This window comes from Felis catus, chromosome X, assembly GCF_018350175.1.
Source record: "Felis catus isolate Fca126 chromosome X, F.catus_Fca126_mat1.0, whole genome shotgun sequence".
Taxonomy (NCBI): Eukaryota; Metazoa; Chordata; class Mammalia; order Carnivora; family Felidae; genus Felis; species Felis catus.
The window spans coordinates 100,733,487-100,739,486 of NC_058386.1; the positions used below are offsets into that span (position 1 = coordinate 100,733,487).

Genomic DNA, 6,000 nt, shown 5'->3' on the forward strand with positions numbered 1-6,000 from the left:
CCCAAAGCGTGCCTTGGCAGGTGACTGACTCACCGCACCCCAGGGTTGACTCTGCTGTCTCAAGAGATTCTTCCCAATTTCCTCATTGCTGTCAAGAACTACTTCTAGCTTCTTTGGTTTCTTCAACAATGTTTTTGAAATGCCTCTCACTTTCGAGACCTCAAGCTGCCTGAAGTTAAAGAAAAAGATTTCCATTTTTCCTCTACGATGCTTCTGCTTAGCCTTCCCAGAATATGTTAACTTTGTTCATACAACCCATTTTCAAAAGGATCAATTTTCCTTCTGCAGCCTACGCATAGGCTGGGGCTATGGTTCCCCAGACCATTTGCTGGGGAAAGGTTCCCACTTGAAGAGTTCATCTCAAGGTTACGTGGAAACCACGTTCTGGATAACTGAGGTGGCGATGTTCTTTGTTCCCAGAGGACTCTTCACGATGATACTTCATCGGTCCCCATTTAAAAGCAGGAAACAGAGGCAGTGACAGATGTAGGGGCTGTCCCAAAGTTATGCAGCTATGAAATGACATGCCATGGCCAATGGAGAGGGAGGATGGGGACTCCGATCTTTCCGCTCTAGATACAAAAATTTCTCCAAGCTTCTGAGACAAATATGACTCTGGACTCTAGAGATTCCAAGGAAGAGGTTTACCTACTTCCATGTTACTCTCATTCTGCCCTCTTTGGGGGCTTTTGGCCTTCAGGTGCGTCTTTGACATTCTTCTTACAGATACTTGCCTTCCAGGGCCAGCGGTGGAATGTGACTATGTCATTCCCTTGGGCAAAGCTCATTGTTAGCTCAAGACAAAAAGAAGGGTTCCCTTCGTGTACAGGGAAAGGATGGAGAAGAGGCAGAAAAGTGAAGGCAGAAAAGCGCCCTTAAGTCTTCAGAGTCAGGGGCAAATGAATCCCCTGCACTAGTGAATGCCTCCTACAGGAAGGCAGCACCAGCATCCCAATCAGGTCCGTAATATCTGGGCAAAGACCCCACGGATGCCAGCCAAGCCCCTTCATGGGTATCACTGTTCTGGCCCCTTTCTGGAATGTGCTGTCTCTTTGAAGTCCGTGTGCTAGTTTCAGATTTGAATGACTAAGGTTGTAGGTATTGAGAGAGCCAAGCTGTCACCTTTCCGGCAATGAACGGCACATTTCCTTCTCACAGTCAAATGGATTCCAGTCAAGCAAGCCACAGAACATTGTTTATCCTCTGTCTTAGGTAAACAGTCCTCTGTCATAGGGTCCGCAATCAGAATACACTCCGCGGGTTAGTTGTCCTGAATGTCTACATATAAGTGCTCCTAAGGCTTTCTAGTATACCTGCATCCTAAGTGATCAGTGCCCTAAGTTAGACTTCATGTAACGTCTGTATATTCCTTAGTGCAATGCCCGGTGGAGAAGGAACGTAATTTAACCTATTGCAAAGCATTTGCATCAGGTCAAAGAATTTAAGCAGACTTGTTGCCTAAAGCCAGTCAATCTGGGTGCGGCCCCAGAGATGCCCATCTGAGAAAACATTCACGGTTCTTGTCCAAGATAGACTGAGCCATAATAGACTTTGCCATCCCTACAAGAAAGCCCGTTCAAATGTAAGTTTCCCCTTGTCTTTGCAGATCCCGCCCCGTTGGAGGCATGTGATGAGAGGAATCACCGAAAACGTGGCCGCTTCAAGGATCCTGAGCCAGACTTCACTCTCCCTGGTGTCGGGCATGACACGAATATTGTTGATGGTGCAATGACCTTTCAATAGGAAAAACGGATTGTTTTTCCCTTCAGTGCCTTATGGAACACTCTGAGACTCGCGACAATGCAAACCATCACTGAAATCGTTTTGCTTTGCTTGAAAAAAATTAAAATAAAACCAACAAAAAACATGGACATGCAAGATTCCAGTATGCGGAAAAAAATCGTATTACAAAAAGTCAATTCAACAAAAGCCATTCTTTGATACCACTGCTCAGTATACAAACACCATGTTCTTTAATACACACACACACACACACACACGCACGCACACACGCACGCACGCACACAAATTTAAAATTCCAATTCAGCCAATAGGCCCATCTCAGCTAAAATAATTAATTCCTCCTGATTAAAAAAAAAAAAAATCTCTGACTCCCTGTGTTTGGGAAGACAGACTGGCATTTCTTCTAGGATCTGCTGACCAGATGTTTTTGGTATTTCCTGTTGGTAGTGATGTTCTGTGCACCCTATTTCCTTTCAACGTTGCTGAAATGTGTATATCTTTAGAATGTAAATGCAACACTTAAGAAAATTCAAACACTTTTGGAAAAGGGACTCAACCGTGACTTCTCTGTGTTCTTGAAATGGTTTTGTGCGAATGCTTTGATAACTTCCCACTCGGTGAAGGGATTCCCAGAGCTTTCGAAATGGACTTGTGTGTGTAGCAAGGGGCGAGGCACGATCAGGCGTACCTCTCGGTGCTTTCCTACAATGGATCCCGGGGCTTTCCAAGAAGCCTGGAATTGCAGCTCACAGATCTGTTTTTCTTGCTTTGGTGTGCGTTTTAAGTCAATACAGCTGAGTCTTTAGCATTGAGGTGAGGGAAATGCTGCCTACACTCCCAAATGTGTTTAGAATATCTTTCTCAGAAACAACACTGTGTTTAAGCTCCGCTTTTCTCTGCTAAGTATGCCTTTCAAGTGTACACCTCGGAGACAGGACCGCGTTGCAAGGCGGGCCAGTGGGTTCAGACCACGGTTGTCGGTCTGACTTTACTCTTGCTAGGTCTGTCTTCCCAGCTGTTGCCTGTGACTGCCCGTGGCTCTCCGTCAGACTGCATGTGTCCTTTTCTAGTTTGCAAAGACTAAAATGCATTCCCAAACCTACTGCTAAACCGAGGGCCTCAGCATCACTCCCAGGTCCTTGCTCGGAGCAGTCTCTCCACTGACTTTCTCAGAAGATCGCGCCACTGCTCCACGGGCTATGAAGTAACTAACTGCGTACCTGCCGTTGGCATCATCAGAACAGTCAGAGGAAATAGTCTCCGCTCACTAATTACCTCCTATATAATGACGTATGCTTTCTGTAGTTCAGTAGTTTGCTCTCATCAGTGACGTGCATTGGGAAGTTTCCAGACTGTAAAAACTAGGAGCTTGAATTCATTTCCCAAGTGTGACCTTTAGATGCCTAGTTGACTCGCTGCCCATTTGCTCTTGTCTTCAGAAAAGGAAGGAGGAAGTCTCGTTCCGATGAAACGTTTCCAGAAAAGTGTAATATAAACTTTCCAAAAATGGTGTCATAAGCGAGTAACTCACCTGTCAAATTTTAAATGGTATTGAACAAAAAAAAAAAAAAAGGAAGCTGTTGTGTTTTCGTTTTTGTTTTGTTTTCATGAAACTGTGATTTTCAACTTCTGAATGCTATAATGTCCAGAGCAGGAAGCTAACGCTGTGCAAATATGAAGTTGTATAAAACAAATCAACCGACCTACACACAAATGTTTTCGTAGGCACTGTATAAGGAGAAATGTATGTTTATGGACTCAAATCAGTTTTTCAGAGGAAACTTTGCTGGGAATGAAGAGGCGGATAAATCGGTTTGTTATTTTTTAAAAACTTGCATGTTTAAAAAACAAACATTGATTGCTTCAAATTTCTGCTACTAACTTCAAGCTATGGGAGTTTGGCGGTAGTCACTTGAGGATTTTTTTTTTTCCAATTCTTTTCTTTTTGTTGTTAAAGCTGTACTTCAGTGAACAGAAAAATTGCCAAGCCAACTAATGGCCGTAAAAGCGTAAATTGCATGTGTGGGCATAAACTACGGAGCCTCATTGCCGTGAGGTATTGTACAAAGTTTTAATACATTTTGTAAATAAAATTGTAAAGAAAGAAGCCTGTTTCTGTGCTTTGACAGTTTAAAACGGACGTGGATACAGGTGCCAGGAAGTTATTATTCATCAATTTACTTCCCGCCGGAGGCTTTGCCAATGATATCACAGTTACCTCGCCGGGTGGTTTTCATAAAAGATTACGCCGCTCCCCTCCCCCTCCCCCCCTCACCCAACTCATCTGCGACCACAGTCACGCTCCGAGCCCTCATCCTAACTACACATTCCGTTGGAAAAACCTTCATTCCAGCAAGCGTCACCGATCTAGAGTTCAGAGAGAAATAATGAATGCAGGACTATATTGATTCTACAGTGTTTCTGAGGGAAAGACAAAAGGCTGCTAATCAAGTCTGATTTGTAGACTCTGAACATGGAGTACAGTTTTACCCAATACATAAAGCAAGTGTTTAAATATAGGCCAGTTTTATATGATGGCCGCCCTAGAAAACAGGAGATAATGATAGGAAAGGAAGGGATAATTTGCGGCTGGGCCAGCAACAAAGAAAAGTACAGCTGAGATGCTAGAGAGAGGAAGGAAGGAAGCCATCTGGGGTCGGGGAGTGTGGAACAGAGAGCACGAGGCCTTGGAGACAAAGAAAACTCAGAGTGGGAAAGGAAATCGCCCAGAAGAGTCTGAAGTGTAGGCTGATAGAAACACGCTGAGGTTAATTTGGCCTGGAGGCTTCGGCACATTACTCCAATCTTCACCGTCGTCAGAAATGCCGATTGGCTGACGAACCGTCACGCTTTACAGCTCTTGAGCTGCTTTCCTTTTCTTCCATTAGGTCGCCCACGGCGGTCCCACCAGAAGAGAACTGATTCTCTAGGGAGCAGATTCCGTGACTAGATTGGAGTGATGGTTCCCTAGCTGGCTGATAAAATCAATTCAGGTACCAAATGATGCCCCCGGATCTTCTGAAATAACAGATTCCTATTTTAACGGGAACTTCAATCCCTTACCCCAAAGGAATAGCCACTCTCAGGTACTGTGGCAGATGACGATAGAGTGCAGTTTGGGTTAGCAGGGGTTTGGGGTTTTTTTCCTCCGTGGAGGCAGGGACAAGCAAAAAAGATAGTCTTTCTCAGGCCAGACTGTAGGCAGCTATATATCTTGCTTACACATAGGGTCATCCTTGCCCACCAACCAGGTCTGCAAACGGGTCTTGAGTTTCAAATGTCACACTCCCCCTGCGCACAAAAGGACAATGCCTTTTGGTCCCTGCACTGGTCTCCTTGCCTGTCAAGACTCACATCTGAGTGCACCGTATGGTAAAATCTTCCAAAAGGAAGGGCAAAGACATTTAAGGAAACCTTGGTAGGCTTGTGGAAGAACAGCGCGGCCCATCACCTTCCTGCCATTGGGTGGGGACAAAGGGTTCACTGTGACTTGGGGACATGAGCCTGGAGGAGGAGAACAAATTAGAAGCAAGAAGCAGAAGCATTATTCCTCAGAATGCAGACTCGGTGAAACAGAAGATCTATCAATCCTCGGTCCCATAAGGGTCGTGAACCAGTTACACCACCAAAAGTTACTCTCCACTGGAGCCAGAGCCAGCTATTCGGCTACTCTGGGCAAGACCCCTCCCCTCTTACCCTTACCCTCCTGGACTGGGCTTTTGGGGAAGCAATTTACCAGCAGATCACTTGGCAGATATGACACCCAGCAGCAGTATATCTGCATTCGGCTGTGGGCACACACAGCACTTGGTGACCCGACAGGAAATCTCTTTTGAATCCGGGGCCACTGGAGGGACTTACAGTTACCCCCTCCCCACCCCCATCATTTCGGACTGGAAGAAAGGCAAGATCTTGGAAGAGAGTGACCAGTGGTGCCAGAATTCAATGGAACTTGCCTCTAGAACTAAAGGTGAAAGAATGAGGCGCTAAGAGACTTCCTGTACACCTAAGACTCGGAGTCCGAGACATGACGTTCCTATTCAGTGAAGACGTGTGGCACGCTTCCGGGCTCTCTCGAAAGGCTCCCTGGGAGGGCACTATTGTCAGGAGAGGTTGGAGGGAGGTCTTATGCGAGGTCTGTCATTGTCCCGAACCTGCTGCCGCTTCCTTAGCATCCTCTAAACCAAGGGTTCACAAACTCATTTGGACGGGCAAGACGCCCAAGCTCTTTGACAGGTGTTGTCCTTGTAACTTCAC

General features: G+C 45.7%; 1 protein-coding gene across 5 annotated transcripts in view; it reads left to right on the plus strand.

Moving 5' to 3' along the window:
* GRIA3 (glutamate ionotropic receptor AMPA type subunit 3) overlaps window positions 1–3,850 on the plus strand; it is a 266,792-nt gene extending 262,942 nt beyond the window's left edge. For all 5 annotated transcript variants that reach the window (XM_019824236.2, XM_023249377.2, XM_023249378.2 and 2 more), the window contains one exon: window positions 1,607–3,850. The gene's annotated coding sequence lies outside the window, so the exon portion shown is untranslated. The remainder of the gene's footprint in view (window positions 1–1,606) is intronic.
* Window positions 3,851–6,000: the final 2,150 nt, after the last annotated feature.